Raw genomic sequence first — 15,863 nt, forward strand, 5'->3', positions numbered from 1 at the left:
ATATTTTAATGATTCCAAGGAATGTTACCTGCACATGTTTTGGTCCAACCTCAGCCTGCAGCAGCTTGAAGCAGGATTTGGTTTCCTGGCCAGAGATTGAGGTCTGACTGGGGCAGTGAGCGTCCTGAATCCTAGCCACTAGACTGCCAGGGACGAGCGATCATTGACAAGGCCCGGGCCCACTGCTGTGTAGAATTGAATTTTCACATAGAGATGGAAAGCAGTGAAACAAGTAAAGTGTGTATTAGAGGAAAAGACTATATGTGGATAGACACAGGTGGAAGCTCAGAGAGAGTCATACCCTTGTGGTAGTTTGAATCACTTCAGTTCAGTTCAGTTCAGTCACTCAGTCATGTCTGTTCTTTGCTACCCCGTGGAAAGCAGCCAGCTAGGCTTCCCAGTCTATCATCAACTCCCGGAACTTATTTAAACTCATGTCCATCGCATTGGTGATGCGTCCAACCATCTCATCCTCTGTCATCCCCTTCTCCTCCTGCCTTCAACCTTTCCCAACATTTGCATCTTTTCAAATGAGTCAGTTCTTTGCAACAGGTGGCCAAAGTATTGGAGTTTCAGCTTCAGCATCAGTCCTTCCAATGAACACCCAGGACTGATCTCCTTTAGGATGGACTCGCTGGATCTCCTTGCAGCCCAAGGGACTCTCAAGAGTCTTCTCCAAAACCACAGTTCAAATCATCAATTCTTTGGTACTCAGCTTTCTTTATAGTCCAACTCTCACATCCATACATGACTACTGGAAAAATCATAGCTTTGACTAGACGGATCTTTGTTGGCAAAGTAATGTCTCTGCTTTTTAATATGCTATCTTGGTTTGTCATAGCTTTTCTTCTAAGGAGCAAGCATCTTTTAATTTCAAGGCTGCAGTTACTATCCACAGTGATTTTGGAACCCAAAAAAATAAAATCTATTTCTTTTTCCATTGTTTCCTCATCTATTTGCCATGAAGTGATTGGACCGGATGTCATGATCTTAGTTTTCTAAATGTTGAGCTTTAAGCCAACTTTTTCACTCTCCTCTTTCACTTTCATCAAGAGGCTCTTAGTTCTTCTTTGCTTTCTGCCATAAGGGTGGTGTCATCTGCATATCTGAGGTCATTGATATTTCTCCCAGTAATCTTGATTCCAGCTTGTGCTTCATCCAGCCCAGCATTTCTCATGATGTATTCTGCTTATAAATTAAATAAGCAGGGAGACAACACACAGCCATGATGTACGCCTTTCCCTATTCGGACCCAGTTTGTTTTTCTGTGTCCAGTTCTAGCTGTTGCTTCTTGACCTGCACACAGATTTCTCAGGAGGCAGGTCAGGTGGTCTGGTATTCCCATCTCTTTAAGAATTTTCCAGTTTGTTGTGATCCAAACAGTCAAAGGCTTTGGTGGTCAATAAAGCAGAAGTAGATATTTTTCTGGAACTCTCTTGCTTTTTCGATGAATCACTTACACGGGTCATTTCTTCCAGGTTACCTTTGGCCAGTTATCTTGCTCTGCCTGGCTCTGACTCTGTATTTGATTGATCCGAGGGTCCTCCCATGTGTGTGTACATTTCCCCGCCAAGATGGACACTGGCGAAAAGTCTGTCACTTCCTATGGGGTGGCACCCCCTGCATTATGGTTCTGCAAGGAGCTGTTCTATACATGTATGTAGTCAGGAATGCCTCTGACTTTGAGAATGAGGAATATGTCATCCTTTATCTCTCATCTGGGCTGGGCTTAGCCTCTCCTCCCTCCTGCTATTTTGGAGTATCTGTCCACAGGGGAGAAACTCCAGCTGCTCAGCCTGGGGCCCATCTATCTCCTGCCTTACAACTGTTTATTTATAGGTCATTATGAAATAGATTTGACTAGAACCAAGAGATAAATTTTTGGACTTATCATGCATAGAGATAGCATCAGTTGATTTGCATACCATTGTAGTATTTTTGTTTAATATTCACTTATTCTGCCACTGAGCATTTGAGGTGGGGGATAGATACAAATCTTTTTACTACCAAGAAATTAAGGAACTTATTTTCTATCCATGATAGAGTAGTTTTCTATCCATGATTGGAAAAAAAAAATACAATGTTACAAGCAAATAGTTGTTGGATAAAGGTAACCAAAATGTCACCTCTTAAGATTTGAAATAAAGTAAAGTTTTCATAACCTTCTGACCAGCCAGATGGTTTCACATACTGGATATAATCATGGAAAACTTATTTGTTAAAAGTCTAGTCTCAGGTAATACATACAAAGATGGCAGAGTAGGAAAACCCTGAGTTCACCTTCTCTCATGGGCATATCAAAGTTACAACTGTTTATTGAACAAGCATTGATGAGAGAGACCAAAATCTATAGAGAAGATATTCCACAAGTAAGGATATAAAGAAGGAACCACAAGACAGGTAGGGGGGCAGAGATACAGTGTATATTCCAGACCCATTCCTCCAGGAGAGTGATCCACAAATGGGAGAATAATTACAAATGCAGAGATTCTTCCCAAGGAGCAAGGAATCTGAGCCCCACACTGGGCTCCCCAGCCTGGCGGTACTAGAGCAAGAAGTGAAGCCACCAAAATATATGGCTTTATTTATACATTCATACAAAACAGGTGTGTGAAAGTCAGAGGGGCTTACTCTAGGAGATCCAGAGGACTGTGGAGCATAAGGATTTTACTCATAAAGCGCATACAAAGACACAGTCTCACACTTTGTGGGACCCAGGACAGAAGCAGTAGTTTGAGGGGATCCTAGGTCAGACCTATCTGCTGATCTTTTGAGAGTCTCCTGGAGAGGCCGGAGGTAACCGGAGCTCACCCTGAGGATGCAGGTACTGGCAACAGCCATTTTGGGGAGCTCCTTCTGCCAGGTGGAGACTGATGCTATCAAAGGACATTTTGGAATCTTCCCTCTAGCTTATTAAAACAAGACCCTGGCTTGCCCCCACCTACCAGCCTGTAGATACCAGTACTGGAACCCCTCAGGCCAAGCAACCAGCTGGGCAAGGAGGCAGTCCTACATACCAGCAGGCAGGCTGCCTTAAGGCCCCTTAAGCCCATACCAGCCCTGGACATGACCCTGTCTACCATAGGGCCCATAAAGAATACTCATTCTACAGTACACAGGTACTAGATCAAGGACCCCCAGGAGGGCCCTGCAGCCAGAGACTGCTTTATCCATCAGTGTATATATATATACATATACATATATACATACACATAGATACATACATATAGTGTATATGTATATACACACTATACACTATATACACTGTATATATATATATACACACACATATATAGTGTATATATATATACACACACACATATAGTGTGTATATATATATACACTATATACTATATACACTGTATATATATATGCACACATATATAGTATATATATACATACACATATATACATACATATATATACATGCATATAGTGTGTATATATATATATACTATACACTATATACACTGTATATATATACACACATATATATAGTGTATATATATATACATACACATATATACATACATATAGTGTGTATATATATATATATATATACACTATATACTATATACACTGTATATATATACACTAAATATATACACTTATATATTTAGTATAAAAAGCAAACAAATTCACATTGTAAGTTCTATTTGTTAGGAACAAAGAATTTATTTTTACACTCTCTCATTTAGTCTAATATTGTTTTTACAGTTATATGGCTTTCTTCTTATTCTTTGTCTCATAATTTATATGTGTTCATTAAATATTAACAATTTATGTTTTATAAAATTAGTATAATTAAGAATATATTACTTTTTGTCTTCCTCATTGACATTTTTAAGATGACATAGTGAAAACATGGTTGGAAAATATATGCAGTCTATTGGCTTATCCAATAAGACAGTCACTAGCCACATATGACTATTTAAAATCTAATACAATTAAAAACTCTATTTTTTAATTACAGCAGTCACATTTCAAACGTTCAATATCCAAGTGTAACCAGTGGCTACCAATTTGGATAATGCTCATACAGAGCCTTTCCATTATCATAGAAAGTTCTGGTGTTATTGGTTTGTTCAGTTGCTCAGTCCTATGGACTACAGCACGCCAGGCTTCTCTGTCCTTCACAATCTCCCGGAGCTTGCTGAAATTCATGTTCATTGAGTCGGTGATGTCATTGAACCATCTCGCCCTCTGTCATCCCACTCTTCGCCTGCCTTCAATCTTTCCCAGCATCTAGGTCTTTTCTGATGAATCGGCTCTTCATATCAGGTGGCCAAAGTATTGGCTTCAACTTCAGCATCAGTCCTTCCAATGAATATTCAGGATTGATTTCCTTTAGGATTGACTGACTTCATCTCCTTGCATTCCAAGGGACTCTCAAGAGTCTTCTCCAACACCACAGTTCAAAAGCATCAATTCTTCAGCACTCGGCCTTCTTTGTAGTTCAACTCTCACATCCATACATGACCACTGGAAAAATCACAGCATTGACTAGATGGACCTTTGTTGGCAAAGTAATGTCTCTGCTTTTTAATATGCTGTCTAGGTTTGTCATAACTTTTCTTCCAAAGAGCAAGCCTCTTTTAATTTCATGACTGCAGTAACCATCTGCAGTGATTCTGGAGCCCAAGAAAATAGTCTGTCACTGATTCCATTGTTTCCCCATCTATTTGCAATGAAGTGACGGGACTGAACGCCATGATCTTCGTTTTATGAATGTTGAGCTTTAAGCCAGCTTTTTCACTCTCCTCTTTTACCTCAAGGTGCTCTTTGGTTCCTCTTCACATTCTGCCATAAGGGGTGGTGTCATCTGCATATCTGAGGTTATTAATATTTCTCCCTGCAGTCTTGATTCCAGCTTGTGCTTCATCCAGCCTGGCATTTCACATGATGTACTCTGCATATGAGTTATAAGCAGGATGACAATGCAGGCTTTATGTACTCCTTTCCCGATTTGGAACCAATCTTTTGTCCTATGTCTGGTTCTAACTGTTGCTGCTTGACCTGCATACAGGTTTCGCAGGAGGAAGGTAAGGTGGTCTGGTATTCCTATACTTAATAACGATAAAATTTCCCCTCAATATTACTTTTTTTAGGGTAGCAATGTACATATTTGTTCAGTTCAGTTCAGTCTCTCAGTCATGTTCTACTCTGCAACCCCATGGACTGCAGCACGCCGGGCTTCCCTGTCCATCACCAACGTCCAGGGCTTGCTCTAACTCTTATCCATTGAATCGATGATGCCATCCAAGATATTTACACCCATCATAAATTTCCCCAGAAATCTATGATCTATACCTAAACAATATATCTCAATTATTTATATATTTATGTGTGTAAGTATTTATTTCCACAGCATGGATGGTCTACCTTTTTCATCCACTTAATAGTATAAATTGAAGATCTTTTTGTATGATGCCTTTTGTTTTTCTCTGATAATTTAGTGAATTCATAGAATTCCCTTGCATAATGTACTGCCATATATTCATTTCCTATTATATTCCTGTAAATATACTTGGCAGTCATTTTTGAAATATATTTGTAGGCTAAATTCATAGCAGTACCATATCTGGGTAAAAAGAAAAGCTCATTTGAAATTTAATAGACAGTATCAAATTGCGTTAAGCAAGTCCAACAATGTAATATGATACTGCCTGTTAATCTACTCTGGCCATTACTAAGTATTGCCAACATGTTAACCATTATCACTTTGGCTGATGAAAAATAGTAATTAATTTTATATTGATTTGCAATTATTTAATTATGAGTGAGATTGAGCATTATTTTGTCATATGTGCATTGACAATCGAGTCATTTTGTCTATGAATTCCTTTTCATAGGCCTTTAAAATTGGGACTTACAAGTGACACCCATGTGGCAAAATTTTATCTTTACATATTTCTACTTACCTTGAATCATACTAGAATGATTCATTCACCACCATCTAGAAAGTTCAGTGAAAGTTTTTTTGTGTTGTATAGGTCTTATTCAGTTCAATTCAGTTCAGTGGTTCAGTCATGTCCAACTTTTTGTGACCCCATCGACTGCAGCATGCCAGGCTTCCCTGTCCATCACCAGCTCCTGGAGCTTACTCAAACTCGTGTCCATCGAGTTGGTGATACCATCCAACCATCTCATCCTCTGCGGTCCTCTTCTCCTCTTGCCTTCAATCTTTCCCAGCATCAGGGTCTTTTCCAAGGACCTGTATCTGTTATTAACTGGTGGAAGAAGGAATCAATCAGGAGTGTTAGTGAAGGAGGAACAATGGGAGGATTAGCGAGTAAATGTCTATAATGACCTCATTTAACTTTAAATATTTATTTAACAAAACAATCATCTGCCCTATAAAGTGTTAGAAGTATATCCCTTAATTTTTCTCTCAGTTGTCAAAGTGAAATAAAATTAATACTAAAAAAAAAAATAGGCAAACTTATCACATTCTTCATGCTTTGAGCTTAATGTAACCCTGAAATGTGTTAAAAAAAAAAAAAAGATTGATCTTTGAATTCTATACATTTCATTAAAAATATTGAAGCTATTAATAAACATTCCTGATAAAGGGGACAATGCAAGAAGTAACTTATGGCTTTTGGTCATTAAAATGCAAAATTAGTAAATGACAATTCATTTTCATATCTATGTTTACATTTTTTTGGTGCATGCCTAATAGCTTCTAGGCATAGTTGAGGAAACCCAGAAGTGTTTCCAATTGTGACTATTGGATGACAATAGAAAAATTGTTTCTTATTTTAAAGCTTGGGATTTAGGCTCAAGACATTGAGCAGGAGGCAGCCTCTGATTGTTCCTTATTGTCATTCCATTGGATTTGATTTGATTACAGGACGTTTTTCTTTCCCCAAGTAAGCAGAAAGTTCTGTGTCACCATGGAAGTAAATCTGAAATTACTCTTTTCTTTTACTATTGTCCTTTGATTTGGCAGATTAGGGCCATTTATAATATACCTGCTTATTAAATGGATACTGAAAAAAGAGAAGGAAGTGGAGAATCAACTTAATATGATTCCAGAGCAGGAGGAGAAATAGTACATCTGTTAATATACTCAAGAAATACTTTGTTGAAAACTGAAAACCTGAATCTTGTTACTGTTTGGTTTTTCAAATGAGTTTCATATTCAGATTCTTCCTCCTAATTGTCATATTCTATAGTTTTTGTTGTTTGTATCCTGTATCTATTATAATCTGTGAAGATCATTAGTTAGTTGAAAAATATTAGTGTGTAATATACCAACTCTTCCTATTTAATTGAAAAAATAAACTAAAGATATAAAAACACATTTCACAAAAGAAACACAGAAACTCATATCACTGATAAATAAATAAATGCTTAACATAATTTATAAACACAAAAAGGATGGTCAACAAAGAGATAGTATTCTGCACCTATTCTGCAAAGTTTAACTCTGACATCACCAAGAATTGAAAAGAATGTGGAAAACAGGGCCTCTTAAACATTGCTGACAGGAGGGTAATTTGTGCTTTTACTTTGGGTAACAGTTTGTCATTTTGTGTGAAGTAAAACATTCACACACCCTACAACCCACAAATTTCTCACTTTCTATTAATAGGCATTTCTAATAGAGTGAAAAATAAAGAATAACTTTCAGTTTTGGACCATTAAAATGAAAGTTAATGAACAAATGACACTCAACTTTTCAACTAATTCCCTCTGGAAAATATTTTTATATCCTTGGGTTTTTGTTGAATGTCTAACTCAGTTTGGTTATATATATGTTTGCCTAAATGACACATTTTTTTAGCCTTAGTTGGTTTTGAACTTTTAATAGAGGCATCAGACGGTCCATGATATTATGCCTCCTACTTAAATGTCCTCAGCATTCTGTTACAGATTCATGCATATTTACATTTAGTTGTAGTTCACTGACTTTTACATGCTATTCTATTATTTTATGTTATTTTCATATTGTTATCTGGTTTGTCATTATTTCTGTAGATTACAACATATTTGTTGTGTATCTGATATTTAAGTTTAACTGGGCATCCTGTTTTTACAGGTTAAATCTCTTATGATCAACACTTAGTTAAGTGAAAGTGAAAGTCGCTCAATGTGTCCGAATCTTTGCGACCCCCTGGACTATACAGTCCATGAAATTCTCCAGGCCAGAAAAATGGGGTGGGTAAACTCTCCCTTCTCCAAGGGATCTTCCTAACCCAGGGATCAAACTCAGGTCTGACAGAAAAATTATTAGTCTAATTCTGTGCATTGAAAGTCTACTAAGATGAAAACAGCAAATAAATGTTATACTATTTATATATTATGATTTTATCAAAGATAGAAAATTATAGAAAGTAGATATCAAATGATATTATTGAAGAATATACCAGAATACATTAAATCTCAGCAAATAATTTTCTTTTTCATTACTAACTTATGTTCTCTTATTTTCTTTGAAATTACTTATGGCAATGCTAAACTAATGATGTCATACTAACTTATGATCATATCTCAAGAAAATTTAATCTTTGCAGCATTTGTATTGTCCTATTTTTTCCTCACATTTAAAGATTTAGCCAGGTTAATTTTTTTATGAAGCAATATTGGTCTTTATATTTTCTTTTTAAAAATGTAAAAATCACAAAGTTCTTGGTAACCATACCCTGGCCTATGCCAGATATGAAATCATATCACTGACAAAAATATTTGAAATGTCTATATCATATTTTAAAATATTAACTCTATTAACTAGAGTTTTCTCTCTAATATTTACCTAATGGAATATTAGCAAAAATCGTACTTAAATAATTTGCTACTGGAGGAGTCTAATCAACCTATCTCATAAAATTATATTGAATAAACCATATTAGACCATGATTAGGAAAACTTATCCAGAAATCCTAATGTGATATATTATTAGGATTCCATAACTTCTATCTACTGTATTCTTTAATACATTATAATTAGTATGTTATATTCTTTGCCTGAATGTAATAGCACCCATTTAAAAAATATGTTTGAAATATTGTGATTAGGAAACATTAAGACAAGAAGAATCAGAGTAGCACAGCTGACTTCAGAGAAATAATTTGCATAATTTTATAATTTATAGTATCTCTATACTTTCTCCAGCTTAAACTTTCCTAATTTATTGTATTCTTGAGTGGAGGTATACTGACATTCTTCTCAAAGTCACCTAGTTGTCCATGTTTTAAGTTATTAATAGAACTCAGAGACCATTAGTTGTCACCTTCTATTAAAGATAAAAAATTGTTTTTTAAATGTTTGAGTGTATGGAATATGATCCAAATCAATAGCGTATTAATTGGCTGTTCATGTTTATTGAGCAATAAAGATATATGTGAGCCATTCTACATGAGCTAGTAAGTAGTGATTTAATAGTCTTAAGAGCTACCTACTGGTGCCATGGCATTTTCTGCATTGAGTATTTTAATAAACTATTCTAGTACCTATAAAATGCAAGTTTCCAAGAAAAAAAGAGTGACCGTATTTTGTGTTTATACAAGATGAATGTCCTAGGTATCACAAAGAAATATATTTCAAACATTCTTCTAAGTAAATGGGTAGCTAAGAAAAGACAACATTAAAAAATACAATAATGGTCTGATTTTTTGCATATAAGCACAGTTATGGTGGTAACAAACAATCATGTTTTTATTTAGATCTGCAAGATAAAAGGTAATCTCTTTGCCTCTTCTTTGTTCCTTTTATTTGAAGTTAGCCAGAGAAAGAGAGCTCATCTTTGGTATCACATAATAGACTGCAATTTGGTTTGTATTCTTTTCTGCCTTCTCTCAATCCTCTTTCCCTTTTTATCAATGACATAGTAACCATTTCTCTCCTGCCATTCACTTAAGTTCAACTGGCTTTTTGAAATCTTTCCTTATGCTCATTTCACAATCACTTACAGACTGCATTGCAAAAGAAACTTTTTCAAAACATTTGTATATGTAATGTTTTATTTTTTCTGGAATAAGAGATGACTTTTCAAAGCATTTTTGTCAGTTATCAAAATTATCAGCTTAAAATGAAGTTAGATAATGAGGGATATTATAGCCAAATAATTTAACCTAAGGGGTGTTTGTGTTTATGTGTGTGTAGTCATTTTGGTTGGATGAAGTGAAGAGAGCAGAAAATAAAAAAAGACCATATGGTTCTCGGAGACCTGTTTTCTTATATTCATCATTCTATATTTGTTGAAAATGTACTCTCTTACACTCTAAGACTTAGTGGATTCTCCAGCTCAAGTTTTTAGATGAGTATTTTTGTTGTTAAATAGAAATGCCTATGCATATATTCAGACTTCCCAGGTGGCACTGTTGGTTTCAGAACCCACTTGTCAATGCAGGAGAGACGTAAGAGACACAGGTTTGATCCCTGGGTCGGAAAAATCCCCTGAAAGAGTGCCTGGCAACCCACTCCAGTGTTGTTGCCTGGAGAATCCCATGGACAGAGGAGCCTGGCAGGCTACAGTCTATAGGGTCACAAAAAGTCGGACACTACTGAAGCAACTTAACAGATAGCATATATATATACATATATATATATGTATGTGTATATATATGTACATATATATGTATATATGCATGGATATATGTGTATATATGTACATATATCTCACCAGCATGTTACAAGATCTAGAATAATTTTCACTATTCACCTAAACTGTACAGTTCTTATGCATCTGACATTTCTCAATTTTAAAGTACCCAAGTTTTCTTACCAACTTTTGCTTTATTTTTAATTCAATCTCTGATTCCTCTCCTCTTGCTCAATCTTTTCTCATCCTTAAGTCATACAAATGCATATTTTATATTTTCTGGCACTTCTGACATTTAAGTTTGTGTTTAATGATTTCTTGCCATGCTATTCAATATCTGACAACTTGGAATACCATCATTATCTATTTCTACCTCCAGTTATAATGTTTCTGACAAGAATGAATCATTGCAATGGAGCCTCTTAATGGGGGCATTACTGTGGCAATAGATGTAAATTGAGATTCCAAACAGCCCAGAAGAGCAATCAGAAACAGTGATCAATGATGAGATGGACTGCACATGTAATTATATACATTGACTCAGATGAACAACTTGTGCTGAAAAGGACAGAAAAGGCTTAAAGGGAGAGAATTAGAATGATCTTTGAGAGAAATACAACTCAAATAAGGAGCAGGGAGAGGTGAGGCTGTTACAGCAGGTGGGACAGACTGAACAATAATACAATGATAAAGAAAACACATTCAAAGAATAAAAATAATAGTAAACATTACTCAAAATAACTGTACTGTTTCTGATCCACCCATGGTAGAACATGTTGTTTGAGAATTTTTTCCTTTTATTTGGGAATTAATATCTCATTGGATGTAACCTTTTATGTAATACTCCATAAAGTCCCAAATATTTCATTTAAATTTCAGACTTCTGCACAAAAATCTTAAACATCCCCTATTAGGTGTCCACAGGGATTATAATCACAGCATTATCTAAAATTGATATGTCTAAAATTTTCCTCAAAATATGCCTGTTTTTTGCTTTTCCCCAACTGAGGTTGCAGTAGCAACATTAACCCATGGATTAAAAATGTGAAAACCCATATTTGTTTTGTACAGTTTCTTTTCTTGGTTTTCAAATATAGTCATTAAATTATTTTGTTTTTATCAACCATCTCCCTTGTATATGTCCCCTCCTTTCTATGCCCTTGGCTCTTCCTAAACTTCTTGACAATTGCTCATCTGGATGACAATGAGAACCTCTTACCAGATCTAATTGACCTCAAGATATCATTAGAACCAACTCGCTTTCTTTTCCACCCAGTTGTCAGAGGAATTATTCTAAATTCAAATCTGACTTTATTGCTTCCTTGGCTTTAAATTTCACCATTCATGAAAACAGTAATTAGCTCTGCCATGTTCATGTTGGTAATAATACATGCATAACATTAGCACTAATCCATGGGGCTAGCCACACCTCTTTTAAAACTTTGTGTGTATTTTTGAAGGTTATTCTCATAACGCAATCTGCAATTTCATATAATCGGAAAACACTGGATCATGAAGTTTTCACTGACTTTACCACCAAGTATACGAAGTATATACCATTCTTTTCTGTAGCTCTCCCAGCATTGTCCCCCCAGCCCCTGCCTCACCTTTATCATTATTATTGCTTTACCAAAATTTAGCAAACTAGCAGCCCCTAGGCAGAACCTGGTAGCCGTATATATTTCAAAATACTGGGCTATAATTTTTAAATCATGGCTGTAAATTATATTAGAACTACTGTATAGAATTTCTTAAATGATACTGGTTATTTGAAACCGAGGGGCTACTGCCCCTTTAGATAACCTAGTCCAGGGGCTACTTGCCCACTAGTCCATTTGGCCTCAGTGTACTCAGACATCCCTTTTCTTATCACTACACACCCAGTCTTTTAAGTCATTTGGATTTTGGATTCCTGCTCTATCATGGAAAAACACAGTTCTTGTCTTATCCTGCCCAGTGTGAGATGGGAAAATTTCTAATGACTTCGTTTTTCAACTTTGTAGCACCTTCAGTGTTTACCATGATGCTCATCTTATTCTGAACTTTCAGTAAGTTAGTTTTGGTACAGTTGAATGATATACAGAATGAGGTACTACAGAATCGTCCCAGGCTGCCTGAAACCATGCATTGGTTTCTCAACTTGATGAGATGTCTTGTTTTCATTGTTGTTAAGTTGACAACTGGCATATCTGTTTTTCTGTTTCTCGCACCTGGCATGGCTTCAATTGAATGTTCCTAGATGGCAGAGTTCATGCATTTTAATGCTGTTTGTTCAAAAATGCATTAGTAAGCATCACTGCTGAATAATACCAATAAGCACATGTAGAAAATATTTCTGCATCCTTTTATTGCAGTAGTGATGAAGTGATTAAATGTATAGTTAACAAAATAGCATTATTGGCAATAATAAACTCCCCAAAATGCTAATTTGAGGTCTTATCAAGTTGAGAGTCAACTGGAACTATATTAATATCTGTAATTAGGTTCAATGTACACCAAGGGGTCTCTGGGGTCTGCTACAAAGAATTAATCTCCCAGATGCAACAGATGATAACATAAATGGCTTATGCTAAGAGGGATTTTCCTGAGATCCCCATGTCCCTTGGCTAAGCAGCAAGAATGTCTGTCTTCTATGTGTATCATCAGCAAGTCTTTTGCAGCACCACCTGCACAGCTCTCTAAATTTAGAGAAGTTTCTACAGCTTGGGTCTCTGAAAAGGTATTTGGAATGTTTCCCAGGTTGTATGCTGCATAAACTTGGAGGCAGTATAGTGATAATTAATAAAGTGCCAGACTAGATAATTGTAGGAACTGTAAAAGATACTAAAATGTTGTTACCAGAGGCTCAGATGCACCTGTGAACGTGTGAAGTTAATTTGTGTGAGCAACATCATGTGAGAGTGGATGGGGACAAGGGAGGTGAGATTTTCTTTAATTCAGACTTCAGACAGTGTAGCTCTCTAAAAAAAGAGAGAGAAAGGAGGAACGAGGGAAAGAAGGAGGAAGGAAGGAAAGAAGGAAAAAAGGGAGAGAGGGAGGGATGGAGGAAGGGAGGGAAGGAGGGTGAGAGAAAGGAAAGAAAGAAGGAATGAAAACAAAAAAGAGCCTCCTGTTGGTGCAGGGCTTGTGGAAGGGGTTCCTCCTTCATTCTTTCATGGTGTATACTTCTCTGTGACCTTAACAAAGGTTTAAGAATTGTTATTATTAGAATTTTCTTATTCCCATTGGACTGGAATGTTGGGTATTGCCCTTTATCCAGTTTTTAAATAACAATGAACCTCCTCATCTGTGTAACAATGCACCTCCTAATACTGCATTCTCTGTGTGCAGAGTTCTCTCTGTGACTCTGAATTCCATACAGGTTAATATCCATCGTTTCTATATGCACTAAGTTAGTGAAAAAATTAGAATGAGAATACCTACCTTACAGCTTTGTCATGGGAGTGTTGCGAACTACAGAGTTCAAAGCAATTTCAGAGCTTATAATATGATACCTGATAGCTCTACCAACTGTGATGGTAGCTCCGCTGTTGTGATTGTAGTTTGTTGTTATTTTCATTGTTATTGAAATGGATTTTTGAAAAAATGAAAAGCAAATTTCTTCAGATGAGTTATTACCAATGATTATTCCGTCCTTCTTGTAAAGTGGATGGTATAAGATGGATGAATATAAGCAACGCCTCTTCTACATTAACATTACCATGTAAAAGTATTTTCTCCCAGAGCACTCCATTCTCTTGCATATCTAGCTAAGAAATGAAAAAACCATGTTATTTCAACAATTCTTTGGGTGTGTGTGTAAGGGGGTGCTTCCCCATGGCTCAGCAGCTAAAGAATCAGCCTGCAGTGCAGGAGACCAAGGAGATATGGGCTGGATCCCTGGGTCAGGAAGATCCCCTGGAGGAGGAAATGGCAACCCACTCCAGTATTCTTGCCTGGAGAATCCCATGGACAGAGGAGCCTGCCGGGCTGCAGTCCAAAGTGCTGCAGAGTCAGACCCCACTGAGTGACTAAGCACAGCACAGGCTTACAATCCAATTCTTTCTGATACTAATTACCCAGAATTAGTGAGAAACCCACAGGCTAAATATACAGCGACTGCCCCCAATTTGATAATTTGATAGAATGATACAGAAAGAGCTATAGTTAGGATCACTTGTTTGTTATAAAGAATACAAATGAAAAGCCAGATGAAGAGGTAAATAGGGTAAATGAAGAAGGGTCCTAAGCATAGTCTCTGTCTCAGAGTTGAGACACTCCCTCTCCTGCTACTGTTTATCATCAAGGAAGCGTCTACAGATCTCATCATTCAGAGGCTTTCAGTGAGATTTTGTTAGCTAGGACTGGTTGGTTAAATTGCTGGCAACGTGATTAAACTTCATCTCCAGTGCCACCACCCTCCCTGACCTCCAAGTAGGGTTCAAAGTGCTACCCCTCTAACCAGGTGGGTGGTTCTTCTGGTGACCAGCCCCCATCCAGAAGCTATCTAGTCACCCTCCCCTCACCCCTACATCTGGAGTCATCTCATTAACTTCTATCATATATGGTCAAAGTGGGCTAGTTATCAATAACAAAAGACCTATCACTCAAGAAATTCCAAGAATTTTACTGTTTAAATCATTTTTAAGAGATTTCAATTATTTGTTTATCTGGTGGTGCTGCAGGCTATGTGGGTTCTTAATTTTCCAAACAGATTGAACCCATGCCCACTGCAGAGGAAACCTGGAGTGTCAACTACTGGACCACCAGGGAAGTCTCCCAAGCATTTTAGAAGCTCTGTGTCAGGAGCCAAGAAAAAAGGCCAAATACATATTTCTATTATACCACAGACAGTTTGCCAAATATTGGTTAGTCTGAGTTTCCTATCCTTTCCAATATGTTTGAAAATTTATAAGTACTAAAACCTTGACTTCATCCTTTTTTTTTTTTGAAGAAATGTTGTGGAAACTGCCCTGTATACAATTATTTATAATGTATTTCTCTGCAAAAACCATTAAAAATTAGTTTGCTTAAAATCCATATATAGTTTATTTTTTGTATTTGTATTTTGTAGGCTTTTGATGCATCAACTCAATTTCCTGGCCTTCTCTAGATTTGAAGTTACATATAAATTCTACTTAAAATAAATCAATTCTCCACGCTCTATGTATTTATCCTTCATCTTATTTTCAATTCTTTTCAACATCAGATCTATTCAATGGTAAAATGAAGGACTCAAAATAGAACATCTGTAGCATAGTTGTTTATATACGATATAAACACATTTCAAGTTTGTATGTACTTGAAAGTGAAAGTCACTCAGTCATGTCCAACTCTG

At 36.4% G+C, this 15,863-nt stretch overlaps 1 protein-coding gene across 2 annotated transcripts in view; it reads left to right on the top strand.

Moving 5' to 3' along the window:
- DPP10 (dipeptidyl peptidase like 10) overlaps positions 1-15,863 on the top strand; it is a 717,819-nt gene that overhangs the window by 364,492 nt on the left and 337,464 nt on the right. The window lies entirely within an intron of this gene.

The sequence above is a fragment of the Cervus elaphus genome, chromosome 33, assembly GCF_910594005.1.
Source record: "Cervus elaphus chromosome 33, mCerEla1.1, whole genome shotgun sequence".
In the NCBI taxonomy this organism is placed as follows: domain Eukaryota; kingdom Metazoa; phylum Chordata; class Mammalia; order Artiodactyla; family Cervidae; genus Cervus; species Cervus elaphus.